Below are 25051 nucleotides of genomic sequence, written 5' to 3' on the forward strand. Positions count from 1 at the left end.
GTGAGTTTCAGCCAAGTAGGGTTTAAAAGACCTAGAGGCCTTAGAAATGAAACCAAATGTGTTAAAAGTACTTCTTATGAAAATAGGATAATGTGTTGATTGTTTCACATGCTTGTATAATTTTTCCATGACCTAAATGAACCCTTGAATGTTTTGGTCATGAAGGAATAGATGCCCTAGAAACCCTAGGACTTAAATTAAATATGCTCATGTCACTCTACATGAAATATGATAAGTAGAAAGCCAAGGTTCAATTGCTATATGTTTGTTTTATGACCTAAAATGATGCTAGGGTATGTTTCGGCCATAACTATTGTATGATGCCTTGTATGAATTTATACATAATGTTAGTCCAAGTTCACATGCTTGTATGCTTGTTTGTAGCCCTAATGAGAACTTGTTAAATTTCGGCCATGACATATGTTAAGGGCTTAAAGAACTTAGGAACTAATTTAAATGTGTCAAATGTGTTTACCTTGTTCCTTGGTAAAAATGTTATAAATATGATTTAAAGTTGTCCATGCTTTTATGTCATATGGAACCTTGTTTCACACCTTAAGGTTTCGGCCACATGAAATTAGGGACTTGAAGAACTTAGAAACTAAGTTAATCATGTTTATAATGCTTCCTATGAAAATGTTATGATGATAATTTAGGTGCCACATGCTTGGATGTTGTGTTTAACCTAAATTGAGCTCTAAAGGGTTTCGGCCACAAGGGTTTAGGAAGCTTAGAACCAAGATAAATATGATACCATGTTTCCTATGATAGGATAATCACAAGATACACCCTTATGCTTAATATGTATGCTTGTGATTTATGACTTATGATATGATATGCATGCTTTTATGATATGATATGCTTTGTGCTAAAAATATGCATGCTTATGTTATGATATGTGGTTAAATTATGCATGCTTTAATGCTATGTTTAGTGCTTAAAATATGCATGCTTTCATGATATGCTATGTGGTTAAATCATGCATGCTTGATGATATGCTTTATGCTTAAGATATGCATGTTTTTATGATCTATGCCTAAGTGATGCATATTGTTATGACATGATGTATGCCTAAGTGATGCATACCTTTATGATGTGATGTATGCCTAAGTGATGCATACCTTTATGACATGATGTATGCCTAAGTGATGCATACCTTTATGATATGATGTATGCCTAAGTGATGCATACTTTTATGACATGATGTATGCCTAAGTGATGCATACTTTATGATATGATGTGTGCCTAAGTGATGCATGCTTTTATGATACATGATATGTATGACATGTACTTTACTTTATGTGTGAGTGGCTTGTACCAAGGGTGGGCTCCATAAGCGCCCCGGGGACTAAGGACCTCGTTAGGGATGGGCTCCTAAGTGCCCCTAGGACTAATGGCCTAGTATGTTTGCCTCGTAGGGTTCAAGACTTGCTACCTTGGACCTACAAGGTTGCGCGCAATATGTAAGTGGTACATAGCCGGGATCCCCCTTATGTTGAGATTATTTTCAAGTATGTATATGTAAAAGAAAATGGTTTTAAAGATCATGAGACATACACATGTTTTTCGGATACATGTTTTCCAAAATCATATTGCATACACCTTATGATTATGCTATGTTTCATGTTATGCTCTTGATTATGATATGCCATGATAAGGTATGATTATGTTATGTTCATGCTATACCTTATAGACATGTTTCGACTATGGATATGTTGATGCTTGATATATAGATTTCGGCCATGGATATGATGATGCCTTGATGTACATGTTTCGGCCATAGTATGATGCTTTGATATACATGTTTCGGCCATACTTTGATATACCATGATACTTGTTTGTTATGCCATGTCTAGCTATGTTTTATGCAATGCACTATGTATATGTTTCGGCCATGATGATGTTTGATATGCCATGACTAGTTGTGATTATATTATGATGCATGATATGCTTGAATAGAATGCTATGTTATGCTATGATTAGTTGAGATTATGACTTGTTGATACATTCTTGATTATGTGCTGATTGTTGGTTTTAGTGAGTAGGAAAGGAACTTACTGAGCCATGAGTGCTCATAGCTTACTTTCCTTGTACCACAGATAAAGGAAAAAGCTGGATGAGTTAAAGGAGCAGCAGGAGGGGCAACGAAGATGTGTGTGGCAATGGCTAGGCAACCAAATAAATAAGAACCTGCTTAAAGTTTCTTTAAAGAACTATGCATTGGTATTTTATGACTTGTGATTACCTAAACATGTGTGGCTTGACATTATGGTTACACTGGATTTGATGTTATGATTTTGATGCCATGTGATAGTATAGTTCAAAATAAATTTAAAAGAAAAGTTTTTATTAAAACTATGAAAAATTATTTTAAGTCTTCCGCTGTTTTAAAAGAAAAATTAATACGTAGAGTATCGTAACCCCGTCCCTTAGGGTAGCAGGGAGGGCAGGCGTTACAAATTAAGGGGATTCATTCCCCCTTATTTCACCATGAATGATGAGGATAAATAAATAAATAAAAATAAAAATAAAATAGAGAAAAAGGGCTAAGGGAGAAGGAAAGCAAAAACTAATTTTGCTACTTCTTCCTCCTTAACATAAAAGGGAGCAAGTAAAGAGAAGAATTCTAATTTTTCTCTCATTTCTCTCATTCTTCCCTCTCCCTCACCGAGAACCTCAGTCCCCTCTCCTCCATCTTCGGCCCCAAGCCAAGGTTTTCTCCTAAGAAAGCCTAAGATACAAGGAGGACTTAGCAAGGGAATCAAGGGAAGGGAACTAGAAGAAGAGGCTACTTCTTCCATCACCACACCTTAGATCCACAAGCGAAAAGGATGTAAGCTTCCCCTCACCTGTGGTACAAGGCTTTTTATGTGATTTTCGGATTTTATGAGGATTAGAAACCTTGAATAGAATTTAAGAAAAATTCGGCCAAAGAAGAGTTTTCAAATCTAGGAAGGTTTAAACAAGTCCTCATTTCATAATATTTTTCTATGCTATGTAGGAAGGTTTTCCTTCATGTTTTTATACCTATATGATGCTTGGTCAGAGGAGTACCTAACCCTAGAATTTCGGCCAAAAATATTTTAAAGAGGTTAGGGAAATCATTGTTTAACCAAACTAGTACAAGATTCCCTCCATGAATTACTAAGGATCTTTTATTGGTTTTCTTGCTTGAAAGTTACTTGGAACCAAAGGAAATCCCCTCATATGTTTCGGCCAAGAAAAGAGCTTAGGGTTAGGAAGACCTTTAAATTTAAGTAACCATGTTTATATGATAGAATATAGAGTTCACTTAAAGAATTGCATGTTGAATATTGCTAGAAATTCATGAACTCTTCATTAAGATTTTCGGCCATGTTAAGATGGATAGCTTAGGAAAGCTTAAACAAAATTTTAACATGCTCAAGACCTCTGTGATATTAAGATATGAAAGAGGTTAAATGCTCTTATGATTAATTAGGGTATAGAGAATTTGGTTACATGATATATGACTTGTAAGGTCACAAGGGTCCTAGCTTGTTTATGAACCAAATTCGTATATGATGTTCTTAGTAATTTTTGCCATGAAACTTACTTAGGTTTTCCATGCTTTAGGCCACTTAAAACCTAGTTTAGAGAATGGTAAGTTTCGGCCATGAGGAAAAATAAAAGAAAAAGGAAAGAAACCTAGGAAGCCTAAGACACAATGCACATGTATGTTTATTATGCTTGTCTTTATACATGCTATGAAACTTGTATGACTTCCTATGCTTTTAGGCTATTTGAAGCAAAGTTAACCACTGATGGGTCTCGGCCAAGTAGGGTTTAAATGACCTAGAGGCCTTAGAATTGAAACCAATTGTGTTAAAAATGCTTCTTATGGAAATATGATAATGTGTTGATTGTGTCACATGCTTGTATAGTTTTTCCATGACCTAAATGGACCATTGTAGGTCTCGGCCATGAAGGGATAGATGCCCTAGAAACCCTAGAATGAAAATTAAATATGCTCATGTCACTCTACATGAAATATGATAAGTAGAAAGCCAAAGTTCTCATGCTATATGTTGCTTAATGACCTAAAATGAGGCTAGGGTAAGTTTCGGCCATACCCTTTGTATGATACCTTATTATGAATTTATACAAGATGTTAGTTCAAGTTCACATGCTTGTATGCTTGTTTTTAGCCCTAATGAATACTTGTGAAATTTTGGCCATGACATATGTTAAGGGATTGAAGAACTTAGGAATTAGCTCAAATATGATTACTATGTTACTTGGAAGAAAAATGCTATAAATATGGTTTAAGGTTTCCATGCTTTCATGACATTTGGGACCTTGTTTCACACCTAATAAGGTTTGGCCACATGAAGTTTAGGGACTTGGAGAACTTAGAAACCAAGTTAATCATGCTTATAATGCTTCCTATGAAATTGATGTGATGATAATTTAGGTTCCACATCCTTGGAGGTTATTTTTACCTAAATTGAGATCTAAGGGGGTTCGGCCATGATAAGAACCCAAGGGATTAGGAAGCTTAGAACCCAAGTTAACTATGTTACCATATTTCTTATGATAGTATAATCACATGATACAACCTTATGCTTAAACATGTATGCTTGTGATTCATACTTTCCATGATATGATATGTGCTAGAAATATGCATGCTTTGATGATATGCTATGTGGATAGAAATATGCATGCTTTTATGATATGCTATGTGGTGAAAATATGCATGCTTTTATGACATGATGTATGCCTAAGTGATGCATACCTTTATGATATGATGTATGCCTAAGTGATGCATACTTTTATGACATGATGTATGCCTAAGTGATGCATACCTTTATGATATGATGTATGCCTAAGTGATGCATACTTTTATGACATGATGTATGCCTAAGTGATGCATACTTTTATGATATGATGTATGCCTAAGTGATGCATACTTTTATGATATGATGTGTGCCTAAGTGATGCATGCCCTTATGATGTGTGATATGTATAAGTATGACATGTACTTTACTTTATATGGCTTGTACCAAGGGTGGGCTCCATAAGCGCCTCGGGGTCGATGGAATAAGACTCGGGCCTCGTTAGGGATGGTCTCCTAAGTGCCCCTAGGTCGATGGAGTAAGACTCGGGCCTAGTATGTTTGCCTTGTAGGGGTCAAGACTTGCTACCTTGGACCTACATAGGTTGCGCGCAATATGTAAGTGGTACATAGCCGGGATCCCCTTTAAGTTGATAATATGTTCAAGTATATATGTAAGAAGAAATGGTTTTAAAGATCATGAGACATACACATGTTTTTCGGATACATGTTTTCAAAATCATATTGCATATACCTTATATTGTGATGATGCTATGATTTATGATATGCCATGATTAGATATGATTATGTTATGTTTCATGCTATGCTTTAAGAGCTTGATATGCCATGCTACCTTATGATGATGCTATGATATGCCATGATTAGATATGATTATGTTATGCATCATGCTATGCTTTAAGAGATGATATGCCATGACTAGTTATGATTTTGTTATGTTGCATGATATGCTTAAAGAGTATGATATGTTATGCCATGACTAGTTGAGATCATGTTATGTTAAGATATTCTTTGATCATGTGATGATTTTTGGTTTTAGTGAGTAGGAAAGGAACTTACTGAGCCATGAGTGCTCATAGCTTACTTTCCTTGTACCACAGATAAAGGAAAAAGCTGGATGAGCTAAAGGAGAAGCAGGAGAGGCAAGGAGATGTGTGTGGCGGTGGCTAGGCAACCAAATAAGAACCTGCTTTAAGAACTTTTAAGAATTACGCTTTGGTTTCATAAATTGTAGTACTATATGGGTAACTTGATGTTATGTTTCTATTTATCTTGTTATCATGTTATGGAAACCATATTAGTGTAGTTCGGATTTGAAAACAAAACAAAAGTTTTATTAAACTAAGAAAATTATTTTAAGTCTTCTGCTGTAATATGTACATAGAGTATCGTAGCCCCGTCCCTTAGGGTTAGCAGGGAGGGCGGGCGTTACAGGTTGGTATCAGAGCCAAAGTTTTTACCAGTTCACTACACACACATCAAGCCTCCGACCTGCCGCTCCAAGTAAGAATGCTTATGTTTAATTTTCTTGTTATATGCTTATGCTTAATTTACTTGTTATATGACTTATGCTTTATTTATTTTTCTTCCTTGTTATATTGTCTATGCTTTATTTTCTTTGCTACATTGCTTATGCTTTATTTCCTTATGTTATATTGTTTGTCACTCTATTCCTTATTTTCCTTATGCTGCTTATGCTTTAGTTTCATGTTTTGCTTGTTTATGTTTGATGCTTTATTCCATGCTTTTAGTTATAATTTAGATTAGGATTACGTATTGGTAGCTTAGGAATAATACCAGAACAAATAGATAGAAACAAAACAGTACGTTAGATGGGCTAAAAACGATAACCACTTACACTAGTCTGTTTGTCCTTATTTAGATAAACATGGTTAGGACACGCAATGCCCGAACCGGAGGGACAATGACTCCACCAGACCTGACGCTGGTAGTCGCAGACCTCCAGCATCAAATCGCGGAGCAACAACAGCTGATCACTACCTTAATGGGTCAGCAAGGCAACCCAGTTACCCCACCAGCAAATCAGAACCTACAGCCGCGCCAGTGCCCCCGGCAGCCCCTACTCCGATGGTCCGACAAGAGGCCTATCTGATTCAGTGGCAAAGGCTTAAGCCGGAAGCATTCTCGGGAAACTGCGAACCATGGGATGCGCAAGCCTGGCTCAAGACCGTGGAGAGCATAATGGAACTACTGGACTGGCCTGAACACGAGAAGGTCAAATGCGCGTCGTTCTGCCTTATCGGAGATGCCCGGATGTGGTGGGACCGAGTAAAGGCGAAAAGACAAATAAACCAGATGCAGTGGACGGATTTTGAGACAGAGTTCTTAGAGGAATTCTTCCACATGCAAGTGACCAATAAGCACTATGATGAGTTCACTGAGTTCCGGCAAGGTGATCTGTCAGTTAACGAAGCCGTCAAGAGGTTCAACCGCCTAGCACGACTGTGCCCAGAACTGATCCGTACTGAAAAAGAAAGGGTCCGATTAATGTTAAAGATGCTCCGACCCGAGATAGCCCTGAACGTAGCCGGCGGAGTTAATAGACAGCAGACTGCAGAGGAGCTAGTCAGCAGTGCCCTAATTACCGAGCACTACCAGAAAGCAATGAACAAGGGCATGAACCAAGCACTGACCGGAGGATAAAAAATCGCACAATACCAGAACCGACTGGAAAGGAAACTCAAGTGGAAAGAGGAAACAGTGGAATAAAACAAAAGGTGGTCCGACCAATAAGCAGACCAAGTACCCTCAGTGTGCCACATGTGGGAAGATGCATCCTGGAGTATTTCTCCTAAGTACCAGAAAGTGCTATAACTGTGGAAAGGAAGGCCATCTAGCGAGAAATTGCCCAACTCAACCTCAGGCACCACCTCCGCAGAACTTTTAGAACAGGAGTGCCCCCACACAGTTTCACCATATGCAAGCTGCCATAGAAGGGACTTCAATCAGCCAAGGAAGATTGGAAGCCCCTCCCGCTATGATGAACGCCAGAGTCTACTCTCTTACCAAGGAGGACGTGGCGAATGCCTCTACCGTTGTCACAGGTCAGCTACTTATTTACAATCAGTATGCTGTAGTATTATTTGATACCGGGGCAACGCACTCGTTCATCTCAACACCTTTTATGAAGAAGCTAGATATGCCACTCCGAACTCTAGAGGACACATTCTTAACAACCTTACCATCCGGGGAGATTATGCCATCGGACCATATGCTGCAAGCAGTACTCATTCGGATCGCAAACAGAGAACTCTACTGCAATCTGATAGTACTTGATATGCAGGATTATGACATGATATTGGGCATGGATTTCCTAAGCAAATACGGCGCTTCAATCGAGTGCCGCAAAAGGAAAGTGATTTTCCGACCCGAAAATGAACCAGAGTTTGAATTTTTCGGGGTATCAAAAGGAACGGAGGAGTTATTGTCATCTATTAAAGCACAAGGGATGTTAGATAAAGGATGTATGGGGTTTCTAGCGCACGTGGTTAACACCAATCAAGTCAAAGACCAGAAATTAGAAGATGTCAGAATAGTATGCAACTATCCAAGAGTATTTCCTGATGAACTACCAGGGTTGGCCCCTGACAGAGAGATAGAATTCAGAATCGAATTAATTCCTGGTACTCAGCCGATTTCAAAAGCACCTTATCGTATGGCTCCGGCTGAATTAAAGGAGCTTCAGGAACAGTTATCCGAATTACTCGACAAGGGACTTATTCGTCCTAGTCACTCTCCATGGGGAGCTCCAGTGCTGTTCGTAAAGAAGAAGGATGGGTCTATGCGAATGTGTATAGACTACCGAGCGCTGAATAATGTGACGATCAAGAACCGGTACCCACTCCCACGGATCGATGACCTGTTTGACCAACTGAAGGGTGCGACCGTTTTCTCAAAGATAGACCTATGATCCGGTTATCATCAAGTGAAGGTGAAACCAGATGATATACCAAAAACAGCATTTTGAACCCGATATGGACACTATGAATTCATAGTTATGCCTTTCGGAGTAACCAACGCTCCTGCAGTATTTATGGACCTGATGAATCGGGTATTTACGGCATATCTTGATAAATTTGTAATCGTCTTTATTGCCGATATACTTATCTATTCGAGAACCCCAGAAGAACATGCTGAACACCTGAATACTGTACTACAGATCCTTCAAGAGAAACAACTATATGCCAAATTCTCCAAATGCGAGTTTTGGCTTGATCGGGTAATATTCCTAGGTCATGTCATCTCCAAAGATGGAGTTATGGTGGATCCAAGCAAAATTGAAGCTGTAAATAACTGGAACAGACCAAGGAATGCCAGTGAAGTCAGGAGTTTTCTCGGGCTAGCAGGCTATTACAGGAAATTCGTAGAGAATTTTTCCAAAATCGCAGCCCCTATGACAGCCCTCACCAAGAAAAATACAAAGTATGAATGGACAGAAGCTTGCGAGAAGATTTTCGCGGAATTAAAAAGGAGACTGACCAGTGCTCCGATTCTTACTCTCCCGGAAACCAACAGAGGCTTCGATATGTACAGCGATGCTTCCATCACAGGACTTGGAGCTGTACTCATGCAAGATGGCAAAGTCATTGCCTACGCTTCTAGACAACTTAAAGAGCATGAGAAGAATTATCCCATTCACGACTTAGAACTAGCAGCAGTGGTCTTCGCTCTCAAAATATAGAGACACTATTTATATGGAGCTCAGTGTAAGATTTATACCGACCATCAGAGTCTGAAATATTTCTTCACGCAAAAAGACCTGAATATGAGGCAACGCCGATGGCTCGAGCTAGTTAAGGATTACGACTGCGAGATTCTTTATCACCCAGGAAAGGCGAACAAAGTGGCCGATGCACTCAGCCGAAAGTTCATGTGCCACCTGATGTAGCTTTTTTAAAGTTCGAGGATGAACTTTTTATGAGGTACAGGGTACTGTAACACCCACTAAGCTTTTAAGATAAGCATATGAATGTAGGATTTTGCCTTAGAAAAATAAAAGGAAGTGGGTTGAAGTAAAAAGAAATAAAATGAAATAAAAAGAAGAGGAGGTCAAGGATTGAACCTTGAACCTCTTATATTATAATTTAGAGAATTAATTGGTAGAAACCAATTGGTATAGAGAGAAGATATTGATAGCAAAGGAGGGAAACTCATGATAAGGGTGAGAGTAAAAGTTAGCCAAAAGAAAACAAGAAAAGAGCAAGAGAAAGGCAACTTGCCTTCCTTCCTTCTCTCCCTCTTTCTCTCTTCTCTTGCCAAAAATAAAAGAGGCTAATTAAGGGGATTCATTCCCCCTTATTTCACCATGAATGATGAGGATAAATAAATAAATAAAAATAAAAAGAAAATAGAGAAAAAGGGCTAACGGAGAAGGAAAGCAAAAACTAATTTTGCTACTTCTTCCTCCTTAACATAAAAGGGAGCAAGTAAAGAGAAGAATTCTAATTTTTCTCTCATTTCTCTCATTCTTCCCTCTCCCTCACCGAGAACCTCAGTCCCCTCTCCTCCATCTTCGTCCCCAAGCCAAGGTTTTCTCCTTAGAAATCCTAAGATACAAGGAGGACTTAGCAAGGGAGTCAAGGGAAGGGAACTAGAAGAAGAGGCTACTTCTTCCATCACCACACCTTAGATCCACAAGCGAAAAGGATGTAAGCTTCCCCTCACCTGTGGTACATGGCTTTTTATGTGATTTTCAGATTTTATTTGGATTAGAAACCTAGAATAGAATTTAATAAAAATTCGGCCAAAGAAGAGTTTTCAAATCTAGGAAGGTTTAAACAAGTCCTCATTTCATAATATTTTTCTATGCTATGTAGGAAGGTTTTCCTTCATGTTTTTATACCTATATGATGCTTAGTCAGAGGAGTACCTAACCCTAGAATTTCGGCCAAAAATATTTTAAAGAGGTTAGGGAAATCATTGTTTAACCAAACTAGTACAAGATTCCCTCCATGAATTACTAAGGATCTTTTATTGGTTTTCTTGCTTGAAAGTTACTTGGAACCAAAGGAAATCCCCTCATATGTTTCGGCCAAGAAAAGAGCTTAGGGTTAGGAAGACCTTTAAATTTAAGTAACCATGTTTATATGATAGAATATAGAGTTCTCTTAAAGAATTGCATGTTGAATATTGCTAGAAATTCATGAACTCTTCATTAAGATTTTCGGCCATGTTAAGATGGATAGCTTAGGAAAGCTTAAACAAAATTTTAACATGCTCAAGACCTCTGTGATATTAAGATATGAAAGTGGTTAAATGCTCTTATGATTAATTAGGGTATAGAGAATTTAGTTACATGATATATGACTTGTAAGGTCACAAGGGTCCTAGCTTGTTTATGAACCAAATTCGTATATGATGTTCTTAGTAATTTTTACCATGAAACTTACTTAGGTTTTCCATGCTTTAGGCCACTTAAAACCTAGTTTAGAGAATGGTAAGTTTCGGCCATGAGGAAAAATAAAAGAAAAAGGAAAGAAACCTAGGAAGCCTAAGACACAATGCACATGTATGTTTATTATGCTTGTCTTTATACATGCTATGAAACTTGTATGACTTCCTATGCTTTTAGGCTATTTGAAGCAAAGTTAACCACTGATGGGTCTCAGCCAAGTAGGGTTTAAATGACCTAGAGGCCTTAGAATTGAAACCAATTGTGTTAAAAATGCTTCTTATGGAAATATGATAATGTGTTGATTGTGTCACATGCTTGTATAATTTTTCCATGACCTAAATGGACCATTGTAGGTCTCGGCCATGAAGGGATAGATGCCCTAGAAACCCTAGAATGAAAATTAAATATGCTCATGTCACTCTACATGAAATATGATAAGTAGAAAGCCAAAGTTCTCATGCTATATGTTGCTTAATGACCTAAAATGAGGCTAGGGTAAGTTTCGGCCATACCCTTTGTATGATACCTGATCCTGTCCGAATCGCCGAACCAAAGGATGCTGGGCACGTGGCGCTCTCCTAATCGACGACGCAGGCCTCCGAAGCTCCGGCGATCCTGCACAGAAGTCGGGCCGGGAAGGGGTTCCCGGCGACGACCCTCTGACGCTCAAGTCAGATAAAGCTCGAGAAAGAAGTGGCTCCAAAAGTCGTAGAACGCATACCTCCGGCGAAGGGTGAGGACCCTTTATATAGGGCAGCAAAGAAGAGGGTGCACACATATCGAGGTGTACACGTGTCCACGGCCCATACCCAAGTAAGGGTTTGCCAGTGAGCTTACCTGACCCATACTGCTACAGTCCAAGCATGTCCTCGATGGGACAGAGGAGCCCCCTGTCATAAGATTCGGAGTATGGTCTACCTGTGAAACGTACCTGCTGTTAGAAAAAGACATCCCTTGTCCTTTTCCCCTTTACTCCAGATCTAGCGTCCGGCCGGAAAGTTCCCTTAACATCCGACCGGCCACGTGCGGTGGTTTACTTGTAGATTTCTCCACCGCGTGCTGTGTAGACTATTAGCAGTATATCTTATGGCCTTGGCCGAGCGTGCAATCCGCTCGGCCCTGCGACCTTCCCGCTGAGCGCCGGAACCCTGTCTTCCGACAGGGCACCCATACCATTCACTATCAGGTGACCCATTTCTTCTGAGTCCGGTCGGCTCGCCCTTTTCCGGCGAGCCACTGGACCCTCTGGCCTCCCTGCGGCGTTGACTTGCCGGATGGGGTCCCTGTTTTACTACCGGATCACTTTCTATTGGATAGGCGAAGAAGAATAGTCCATACCAATTTTTGGCGTACAAATCAGCAATCCTTGAAGTATCCTCCGCTCGGCCTACCATAGAGTTTGCCTTGGGAGCGAGTCAACCACGGCGTTCACCAGATCTCCTCGCGTTCTGCGCCAATCTTTGACATTAAGGATGAGCATGCTTTCATTAAATGCTCCGAATGATTGAACGCCACGTGGAGCGCTGCCATCAACGTACGGCGGCGATGGCATGGTGTTTTGATGTGATCGAAGCGATTCGAAATGGACGGCTCGATGCATTCTTTGATTTCTGTGACCTGGATCCAACGGTGGAGGCCGCCCGGCCTTCACTCTATAACTTCTTCGCTTCCTTCTCTTCCTCACTTGCCTCCGCGATTTCGACCATTGCCCCTTATGCTTCGGAACTCCAGCAATCTGGTTTTTGTTCTCCGACGTTCTCCGGCGCCTTTTCTTTGACCCCTTTTCCCGCAGCAAGATTTTACATCTTTCCTTCCTCCTTTTCGGTGTTTCTTCAGCATTTCTTTCTCAGTTTCGATCTTTGAAACTTCCTTTCGCTCGTTGTTATTTTTCTCCTGCCTTTTTTTCTCCTTTAACTCTTCCCGAACGGCCCATGGCCAGCTCTTCCCATCCCGAAGATCAGTCGCTCGGCCCATGGTACACCACCAAGCAGTCCCGATTCGAACAGCGGGACTTCGATATTTTGGCCGATAATTTCGAAATCCCAGATGATCTCGAAATTCGCTTAGCTAGTCCTTCCGCACGGCCTAACCGACCGCCGCGCGGAGCATTCTGTGTCTTTCGAGACCAGTTTACAGCTGGTCTCCGTTTTCCTGTACACCCGTTCATCATAGATGTCTGTAACTATTTCGGCATGCCGCTCGGTAGCTTAGTACCCAATACTTTCCGTCTCCTCTGCGGTGTCGTCATTTTGTTCAAGATTCACAACATTCCCCTCCGACCGGAGGTCTTCTTTTATTTTTATTATCCCAAGCAAGCCGAGCCGGGCACCTTCATGTTCCAGGCTAGGCCCGGCTTGGTCTTTTTCAACAAACTTCCTACCTCCAATAAACATTGGAAGGATTATTTTTTCTACATCCGCATGCCCAATCAGGCAAACTTCCCGACCTAGTGGCAGGTCAATCTGCCTCCTACTCCCGATTTGAAGAAGTTCAAGACCCGACCGGAATATCTCCATGCTGCAAATATACTGGCCGGTCTGCGACTTGACATCAACAAACTTCTCCATGAGGGAGTGATGTACATCTTTGGGCTGAGTCCTATACGGACTCCTCTTCCGACCGGCTTCGGTAAGCACTTTGGTTGGGCGTTTGCTTTGATTGCTAACTGATTTCTTTTCCTTTCTTTGCAGCGTACATCGTTATGGATTCGGTCATGGCCGGTGTCTTGAAAAGAAAGGCGGCCGCTCTGGAAGCCGCGGCGTCCCGGGAAATGGAAGCTTTGGGTATCCAGCCTGTCGGATCCCACGAAGGAGAGAGCGGGACTCAGGACGAGTCGGCCGCTCCTGCTTCTCAACCAGACGTTGCCAGTGAAGCCATTCCCGAAGCACCAACTGCCCCCGAGGAAGGGTCCGCTCGGGAAGAGGAGCAGCCTCGACGGAAGAAGCGTCGAGTGGATACTCCCTTGCGGTCGGCGGCGTCCGCGGTCCAACCAGCCGAGCGGGTTACTAAAACCGCTAGGGGCAAGGCACCAGTGCCTGAAACCATTTCGTCTGATCGGACACCTTCTGACTGGGACGAGCCGGCCGCGCCGGTGGAGGCTACTCCAATCAGCACCCTTCCGCCCACTCGTCGCTCAGTCCAGCGCTCGACCATTCATTCCCAGCATTCTACGCCGGCTTCTGATCCCCTTCCAACTGCCGGTCGGATGACCCACGGCCCTGGACGCACGATTCGGGTTACTCTTCACCTGCCCACTGAAGAACTATTGCCAGAGACTGACCGACCGACCGTGCCCGAGCATACCATTACTTTGAAAGGACCTCTAGCCGAGATGTGGGCGGACGCTCGGGCACGCATCGCGATGATCCCGATAGGGAATTTGGCCAACAGTCATATGCAGCAGGCCACCGGGGTAAGTCCGTTTCATCTCCAAGTTTAGTATGCCTTACTTCCGATCGGCCAATAACAGTTTTTTTTTTCTTTCACCAGAGATGGGTGGAAGAAATTGCGGTTTGTAACCGCTTGGCTATGGTAGACGAAGAGCTGCGCCAATTGAAGGCGGCAGGTGGTCCGTCCGGTTCTCAGGGACCATCCTACTCTAAGCTGCAGAAGGAGCTGAAGAAGACTCAAGACATGCTGGAGGCCGAGCAGAAGAAAACAGCCGAACAGGCTCACCATCTGGCCGAGCTCGAGCGACAAGTCAAGTCGCTCGATACAAAAATAACCTTGGCCACCACTCGAAAATACACGGCCGTTTCCGACTTGGAGAAGAAGAACGTGGAGGCTCGGGGCTTGGAGCTGAAGGTCAAGGGGTTGATGGAGCAGCTTGACCAAGAGAAAGGCAGCCGCTCGGCCGAAGCGACCAAGTACAAGGATGAGCTGGCCTCTCTGCAGGAATCCCTCTCTGCAGCTCAACTGGCCTTCAAAGAGTACCAGGAGGCCGAGCCGGGTCGGGTGGCTGCTTTAAGACAAAGTTACATCCGATCGCCCGAATTCTCAGAGAAAATATGCGAGAGGATGTACACAGCCTTCGACTTGGCCATGACTGCCACTATGACTTATCTGAAGTCGAAGGGCCTTCTTCCGGAGCTCACCAATATTTTCGCTAGCGATCAGGTGGCGCTTCTAGAGACCATCCCCAATACTCTCTACGATTATATAGAGTAATTTTTGTAATTTGGCCACTCGGCTAAATATGGTAACTTTTGCACTCAGGCCGCCCGGCCTGAGATTTTATTTCTAATGCAATGTTTTCCCTTCGCGCACTCTATATTCTCGCCCAGTCCTTTTTCCACTTAATGTGTATGTTGCCCGCTTGTCAATTATCGAAAGGCATTTTGGACGAAGTACTTGGTGATGCCCATCCGCTCGGGTAGATATTCTGCATGCATAACATTCCGTTTTATTAATCAATATCGCTATGAGCCGAGCGGAACGGCTCTCGATCTTTAACGACGGGGCTGGTCAGTATTTCGCTCGGAATTTATAGACGCCGGCTCGTCTTTCGATTTTTAACGTCGGAGCTCGACGGCGCGGGTATTTATAGCCGGTCGGCGCGGCTCTCGATATTTAACGACGGTGCTCATCAGTATTCCGCTCAGATGTTTATAGACGCCGGCTCGTCTCTCGATTTTTAATGTCGGAGCTCGACGGCACGGATATTTATAGCCGGTCGGCGCGGCTCTCGATCTTTAACGACGGTGCTCGTCGGCGCGGGTATTTATAGCCGGTCGGCGCGGCTCTCGATATTTAACGACGGTGCTCGTCGGCGCGGATATTTATAGCCGGTCAGCGCGGCTCTCAATCTTTAACGACGGTGCTCGTCGGCGCGGGTATTTATAGCCGGTCGGCGCGGCTCTCGATCTTTAACGACGGTGCTCGTCGGTATTCCGCTCGGATGTTTATAGACGCCGGCTCGTCTCTCGATTTTTAACGTCGGAGCTCGACGGCACGGATATTTATAGCCGGTCGGCGCGGCTCTCGATCTTTAACGACGGTGCTCGTCGGCGCGGGTATTTATAGCCGCTCGTCTCGATTTTAACGTCGGAGCTCGACGGCACGGATATTTATAGCCGGTCGACGCTCTCGATCTTTAACGACGGTGCTCGTCGGTATTCCGCTCGGATGGACGGCTCGGCTCTCGATTTTTAACGCCGGAGCTCGACGGCACGGATATTTATAGCCGGTCGGGCGCTCGATCTTTAACGACGGTGCTCGGCGCTGGTATTTATAGCCGGCCGCGGATCTCGATATTTAACGACAGGTTTCGCCGGTATTCCGCCGAATTTATAGACGCCGCTCGCCTTTTCGATTTTAACGCCGGAGCTCGACGGTATTCCGGCCGGTCCGGCTCTCGATATTTAACGACGGTGCTCGTCGATATTCCGCTCGGAATTTATCGGCGCGGCTCTCGATCTTTAACGACGGTGCTCGTCGGCGCGGGTATTTATAGCCGGTCGGCGCGGATCTCGATATTTAACGACAGTGCTCGTCGGTATTCCGCTCGGAATTTATAGACGCCGGCTCGTCTCTCGATATTTAACGACGGTGCTCGTCGGCGCGGGTATTTATAGCCGGTCGGCGTGGCTCTCGATATTTAACGACGGTGCTCGTCGGTATGCCGCTCGAAATTTATAGACGCCGGCTCGTCTGTCGATATTTAACGACGGTGCTCGTCGGCGCGGGTATTTATAGCCGGTCGGCGCAGCTCTCAATATTTAACGACGGTGCTCGTCGGCGCGGGTATTTATAGCCGGTCGGCGCGGCTCTCGATATTTAACGACGGTGCTCGTCGGTATGCCGCTCGAAATTTATAGACGCCGGCTCGTCTCTCAATATTTAACGACGGTGCTCGTCGGCTTTCCGCTCGGATGTTTATAGACGCCGGCTCGTCTCTCGATTTTTAACGTCGGAGCTCGACGGCACGGATATTTATAGCCGGTCGGCGCGGCTCTCGATCTTTAACGACGGTGCTCGTCGGCGCGGGTATTTATAGCCGGTCGTCTCTCGATTTTTAACGTCGGAGCTCGACGGCACGGATATTTATAGCCGGTCGGCGTGGCTCTCGATATTTAACGACGGTGCTCGTCGGCTTTCCGCTCGGATGTTTATAGACGCCGGCTCGTCTCTCGATTTTTAACGTCGGAGCTCGACGGCGCGGGTATTTATAGCCGGTCGGCGCGGCTCTCGATATTTAACGACGGTGCTCGTCGGTATTCCGCTCGGGATTTATAGACGCCGGCTCGTCTCTCGATTTTTAACGTCGGAGCTCACGGATATTTATAGCCGGTCGGGCTCTCGATATTTAACGACGGTGCTCGCCGGCTCGGATGTTTATAGACGCCGGCTCGTCTCTCGATTTTTAACGTCGGAGCTCGACGGCACGGATATTTATAGCCGGTCGGCGCGGCTCTCGATCTTTAACGACGGTGCTCGTCGGTATTCCGCTCGGGATTTATAGACGCCGGCTCGTCTCTCGATTTTTAACGTCGGAGCTCGACGGCACGGATATTTATAGCCGGTCGGCGCGGCTCTCGATATTTAACGACGGTGCTCGTCGGCCTTTCAAGGCTAACTCCTTACCAGGCCGAGCGGCCTTGGCCTTCGTTCGTCGAGCATTCGGCTTGTATATTTATATGCCCCGGCCGAACGGCAAGGGGTCTTCCCGCGATAAGACGTTCGGCGGAGAATGCTCAATGTGTTTTTTATCTTTTTACTTCCTGCATCACAAGTTCATAGGCGACTATCGTATATACAGAAATAAATTACATTCGTTCACCTTTCACCCAGCTCGATAAGGCTGGAGATGATTTGCACTCCATGGTCGGAAGTCCTTGAAGCTTGTGATGGATCCGTCCGGCAGCCTCCGGAACCACCGTTGAGCCGATCCCGAGAGAGTGGTGAGAAAAACTCGGCATTTTACTCCATCTGTGTATTGATGGAGAGTAGCCGTGTTGTCAAACTTACCCAGATGATCATCCGGGTCGGTTGTCCCATTGTACTCGCCGATCGTTGGAGGCGCATAGTGCTTGGGTAGAGGATCTCGTAGAATAGCCTCCGAAAATTGGCGATTGATCCGTTCGGGAGATGCGTCCGCTCGGGGGGCTTTTCCTTTTCGTTCATCTCGCCTAGGCATCTCATCTGAAGAAGATCCCCGATCTCAATGAGTTGGTACGGCTTCGGGGGTGCGGAATAGAGCTCGATGAAACGCAACGGTGGCAGGTGGTGCTTCCGCTCGGCCACCAGACGCCGATGTAGCTTGCTGCTCCGGCCGCTCGGCGGTGCTTTTCTGTTTTTGCTCCACGAGTTTGGTGGCCCTTATCTCGATCAGAGCTTCAAGTTCCTCGTTCGAGAGCGTCACCATGTGTTGTCGTCCAGCCTCGTCCATTGTTTCCGATCGGATGCAGGAGCGTTCCCACAGACGGCGCCAAATTGATCCTGTCCGAATCGCCGAACCAAAGGACGCTGGGCACGTGGCGCTCTCCTAATCGACGACGCAGGCCTCCGAAGCTCCGGCGATCCTGCACAGAAGTCGGGCCGGGAAGGGGTTCCCGGCGACGACCCTCCGACGCTCAAGTCAGATAAAGCTCGAGAAAGAAGTGGCTCCAAAAGTCGTAGAACGCATACCTCCGGCGAAGGGTGAGGACCCTTTATATAGGGCAGCAAAGAAGAGGGTGCACACATATCGAGGTGTACACGTGTCCACGGCCCATACCCAAGTAAGGGTTTGTCAGTGAGCTTACCTGACCCATACTGCTACAGTCCAAGCATGTCCTCGATGGGACAGAGGAGCCCCCTGTCATAAGATTCGGAGTATGGTCTACCTGTGAAACGTACCTGCTGTCAGAAAAAGACATCCCTTGTCCTTTTCCCCTTTACTCCAGATCTAGCGTCCGACCAGAAAGTTCCCTTAACATCCGACCGGCCACGTGCGATGGTTTACTTGTAGATTTCTCCACCGCGTGCTGTGTAGACTATTAGCAGTATATCTTATGGCCTTGGCCGAGCGTGCAATCCGCTCGGCCCTGCGGCCTTCCCGCTGAGCGCCGGAACCCTGTCTTCCGACAGGTCACCCATACCATCCCATCACTTAGCCGGTCAGACCCATGTCAGCCTAGTCGGTCGGTCGGCAGGTCGGATCCGTTCCTCTCCGGATGGACACGTCACTCTGGCATCCATGCGGCATTGACTTGGCCGGATGGGGTCCCCTGTTTTTACTACCGGATCAATACCTTATTATGAATTTATACAAGATGTTAGTTCAAGTTCACATGCTTGTATGCTTGTTTTTAGCCCTAATGAATACTTGTGAAATTTTGGCCATGACATATGTTAAGGGCTTGAAGAACTTAGGAATTAGCTCAAATATGATTACTATGTTACTTGGAAGAAAAATGCTATAAATATGGTTTAAGGTTTCCATGCTTTCATGACATTTGGGACCTTGTTTCACACCTGATAAGGTTCGGCCACATGAAGTTTAGGGACTTGGAGAACTTAGAAACCAAGTTAATCATGCTTATAATGCTTCCTATGAAATTGATGTGATGATAATATAGGTTCCACATGCTTGGAGGTTATTTTTACCTAAATTGAGATCTAAGGGGGTTCGGCCATGATAAGAACTCAAGGGATTAGGAAGCTTAGAACCCAAGTTAACTATGTTACCATGTTTCTTATGATAGTATAATCACATGATACACCCTTATGCTTAAACATGTATGCTTGTGATTCATACTTTCCATGATATGATATGTGCTAGAAATATGCATGCTTTGATGATATGCTATGTGGATAGAAATATGCATGCTTTTATGATATGCTATGTGGTGAAAATATGCATGCTTTTATGATATGCTATGTGGTGAAAATATGCATGCTTTTATGACATGATGTATGCCTAGGTGATGCATACCTTTATGATATGATGTATGCCTAAGTGATGCATACTTTTATGACATGATGTATGCATAAGTGATGCATACCTTTATGATATGATGTATGCCTAAGTGATGCATACTTTTATGACATGATGTATGCCTAAGTGATGCATACTTTTATGATATGATGTATGCCTAAGTGATGCATACTTTTATGATATGATGTGTGCCTAAGTGATGCATGCCCTTATGATGTGTGATATGTATAAGTATGACATGTACTTTACTTTATATGGCTTGTACCAAGGGTGGACTCCATAAGCGCCCCGGGGTCGATGGAATAAGACTCGGGCCTCGTTAGGGATGGGCTCCTAAGTGCCCCTAGGTCGATGGAGTAAGACTCGGGCCTAGTATGTTTGCCTTGTAGGGGTCAAGACTTGCTACCTTAGACCTACATAGGTTGCGCGCAATATGTAAGTGGTACAAAGCCGGGATCCCCTTTAAGTTGATAATATGTTCAAGTATATATGTAAGAAGAAATGGTTTTAAAGATCATGAGACATACACATGTTTTTCGGATACATGTTTTCAAAATCATATTGCATATACCTTATATTGTGATGATGCTATGATTTATGATATGCCATGATTAGATATGATTATGTTATGTTTCATGCTATGCTTTAAGAGCTTGATATGCCATGCTACCTTATGATGATGCTATGATATGCCATGATTAGATATGATTATGTTATGCATCATGCTATGCTTTAAGAGATGATATGCCATGACTAGTTATGATTTTGTTATGTTGCATGATATGCTTAAAGAGTATGATATGTTATGCCATGACTAGTTGAGATCATGTTATGTTAAGATATTCTTTGATCATGTGATGATTTTCGATTTTAGTGAGTAGGAAAGGAACTTACTGAGCCATGAGTGCTCATAGCTTACTTTCCTTGTACCACAGATAAAGGAAAATGCTGGATGAGCTAAAGGAGCAGCAGGAGAGGCAAGGAGATGTGTGTGGCGGTGGCTAGGCAACCAAATAAGAACCTGCTTTAAGAACTTTTAAGAATTACGCTTTGGTTTCGTAAATTGTAGTACTATATGGGTAACTTGATGTTATGTTTCTATTTATCTTGTTATCATGTTATGGAAACCATATTAGTGTAGTTCAGATTTGAAAACAAAACAAAAGTTTTATTAAACTAAGAAAATTATTTTAAGTCTTCCGCAGTAATATGTACATAGAGTATCGTAGCCCCGTCCCTTAGGGTTAGCAGGGAGGGCGGGCGTTACAGTACACATGCTAGGGAAGATAATCTATGCCTCTCGGATGTCCTGCTAGCTGTAATCAGGCATTTCAATCGATCCATGGATCGATTGGGCTGTCGGATCGATCCAGTGATTGATCCAGCTTGATACTGGCACGGAAGAAAATTCTGGATCGGTCGGCTAACCGATCCATGGCACGGACCATTTCAATCTGAACTCGATTGCTTCTGTATGCGGCTGGATCGGTCTACCGACCGATCCAGGAGCACACTGATCGGTCGGTAGACCGATCAGTTAGCTTCTGTACTCACTGTTCGCCTCTGGATCGGTCGGCTGACCGATCCATAACAGACGCTAACTCTCTGTTCGCGACTGGATCAGTCAGCTGACCGATCCAGTAGCACAACCCAACTCTGATCGATCTGTAGATCGATCTGGGTTTCTGATTTCGCACTGAAACTCCTGATTTCAGCACTATTTCGTGCCTCAATCACATTACATGTTCTAAGATGGCTAGGAAACACTCTAACAACCATAACTAACATTCTAACATCATAAAAAACAATGTTCTAAGCATAATAGAGTGCATGGTTAACTAATTCATAGTGATCAACATACTAAAGTGCAAATTGCTAAAACACTAAAGAGTACTAATGTTTAAACAAAGCTTGCTAGAGTTCCCTAATATCTTCTTTCCAAGTTCCTGCCCACACACATCTTCGTAGCATTGCTCTCCAGCCTCCGCTAGTCCATCTTTCCTTTACCTTTATCTGCAGTATAAGGAAAAGAAAGTATCTATAAGCTTTCGCTTAGTAAGAAACCATCTACCTCACTAAAACATGCATTCGATGCAATATGCTTTTAAAACATGCTGTTTGAAAGTGCACTGATTAGACTGAAACATGGAATGTTATCATACATAGAAATCAAAGCTAGTCATGACATACTATCATCTAAACATGTGTAATAAAAGCTGAACATGAACACCAAAGCATGGCATACAAAGCTAACCATAACTATCATGTGTAACAATAAAGAAAACGGAGCTGAACATGAATTAAGCTAGTCTGGAACTGAATTCAAACTCAACTAACATAACTGATCTTTGTGGGTTTTGAAAAACTATAATATAATAGATTAAAATACATAATCATACTGCTAGTGGGCCCGACAACTGTACATGCTATGCGCGCATCCTCAACTAAACCCGGGGTTGCAAATTCCGAATTTAGCAAGGTTTACTAGGTTATCTAAACCTAGGGACCGACTATGGGAGCCCAGCCCAATGGATATCTAATCCTGTACAGTGCCACTACTAAAAATAAAATACTGAATCATAGCTAATTAATTTACCTTGCTTCTACTAGGTTATCTGAACCTAGAGGCGACTGTGGGTGCCCACCCATTAGACCGTAGTCCCATATATACTTTGGCAAGGCTAACTAAACTATTTAAATGCTTCTATTGCATTTACTGAGCTATTAAAATGCCTAAGTTGCATTTTTCTGTGCTAAATAATTTAATCGAACACTTAGTATGCACTAATTCGCATCCTTGTGCCGAAAGTCTACATATTACTAAACTAAAACATGGAATTCACACGGAAGCTACTTATACTGCAGGTGAGGGATTTCTTACCTCCTATTCGTAATTTCTTACGATTCTAATCGCGAGATTTTCTGGAGGAGACGATCCTTTCGACGATCTTCTCGTGTCTACGCGTTCCTCTCGTGGAGGGGAGCGTCCTCGTGTTGAAGTCGTCGCCGGAAAATGTCCTTGCGCGGAACCCTTGCTTGTTCTTGTGGTTGGCGCCGAGAGAGGAAGAAAAGGGAGAGGGGTCGGCGGAATTAGGTTGAGGAGAAGAGAAGTCTCGTTAAAAAAATAATCTCCTCACTAATTAATTCCCTATTTATATCAAGTGGGTATTTCGGCCCAAGTTAGACATAAATATAATTGTTTCCCTTTCCTTTCAGCACGACCCTGCTGCGTTCAACTGGTTACTAGAATTATCCGTATACCATAGGTCTCGGGTTCAATTCTCGCCTAGGCCGTTTTCGTTTTCTATTTGTTTTTGCTACTTCCGCTACTCTAAGAATTCCATAAAAATATCCTAAAATTCCAGAAAAATCATAGAATATTTGTAAAATAGTTTTGAGAATTTTCGGGCGTTACAATCCCCCATACCTTATAAAAAGTTCATCCTCGAACTTAGAATAACTCTGGGTACTTCTGTCTCATGCTAGCCTCTGTCTCCCAAGTTGTCTCTTCTGCTGTGTGACTGTGCTAAATGACTTTGACTAATGGTACTTCCTTGTTCCGTTATTTCTTAACTGCTTGGTCTATTATCTGAATAGGCCGACTATCATAGCTGATGTCTTCGCGGATCTGTACCGATTGGGGCTCAATCACCTGGGTGGCATCTGGGATATGCTTCTTCAGCATAGAGACATGAAATACATTGTGGACAGCTGACATTTCATGGGGTAGCTCTAGCTCATATGCTACCTTGCCCACTCTTCTGCTGATAAGGTATGGTCCCACATATCTTGGACTAAGTTTGCCCTTCTTCCCAAAACACATTACTCCCTTCATGGGAGCTACTCTGAGGAACACTGTATCCCCAACTGAAAACTCTAAGGGTCTGCACCGTGTATCAGCATAGCTCTTCTGGCGGCTCTGAGCTATCTCTATCCTCTGGCGGATCTGCTGTATAGCTGCTGTGGTATCTGCCACTAGATCTGTCTGATGTTCTAGCTCTTTCTGTTCACCACTCTCATACCAGCAGATTGGAGATCTACACCTCCGCCCATAGAGAGCCTCGTAAGGTGCCATACCGATAGTGGCCTGATAGCTGTTATTGTATGCAAATTCTGCTAGACTCAGATATTTGCACCAACTTCCTTTGAAATCTAGGGCACATGCTCGGAGCATATCTTTGAGTACCTGATTTACTCGCTCCGTCTGTCCATCTGTCTGAGGATGGAAAGGTGTGCTGAACTTTAACTTCGTGCCCAAAGCTGACTGTACACACTCCCAAAAGTGTGATGTGAATCTACTGTCCCTGTATGAAATAATGGTTCGTGGGACTCCATGTAATCTAACGATCTCCTTGAGATACAACTGAGCTAGCTGTTCCATGGAGTAAGATATCCTGATAGCTAAGAAGTGGGCTGATTTAGTCAACCTGTCGACTATTACCCAGATGGTATCAAAACCATTCGTGGTTCTGGGTAATCCCACTATGAAATCCATAGAAATGTCTTCTCACTTCCATTCTGGAATCTGAATGGGCTGCAAAACTCCTCTTGGTCTCTGATGTTCCGCCTTGACCCTCTGACAGGTTAGGCTGGTGCTGACATATCGAGCGATGTCTCTCTTCATCCCGGGCCACCAAAATCGTTTCTTTAAGTCTTGGTACATTTTGGTGGAACCAGGATGCATCGCATAAGGAGTCCTGTGAGCCTCATCTAGAATCTGCCTCCGTAGTTCCTCCTGATCTGGAACACATAATCTGTCGCCAAAATACAACATCCCGCTAGCTGACACTCTAAACTCTCCACTTTCTGTTTCTGCTAATCCTTGCTTGATTTTCTGAATTTCAGGATCCTGTTCTTGAGCTGTCTGGATGTCACCAAGCAAGGTCGACTCTAAGGTCATAGTAGAGAGCTGTCCAACTATGAGTTCGAGACCGAAATCAGTGATATCTTTCTGTAGGGGTGGTGACATGGCTGCTAGAGATAATAAGGTAGCACTGGACTTTCTGCTAAGTGCATCTGCTACCCTATTTGCTTTCCCTGGGTGGTAGAGGATGTCTATATCGTAGTCCTTGACCAGCTCTAGCCATCTGCGTTGTCGCATATTCAGATCCTTCTGAGTGAAGAAGTA

This window comes from Zingiber officinale, chromosome 10A (genome assembly GCF_018446385.1).
Source record: "Zingiber officinale cultivar Zhangliang chromosome 10A, Zo_v1.1, whole genome shotgun sequence".
NCBI lineage: Eukaryota > Viridiplantae > Streptophyta > Magnoliopsida > Zingiberales > Zingiberaceae > Zingiber > Zingiber officinale.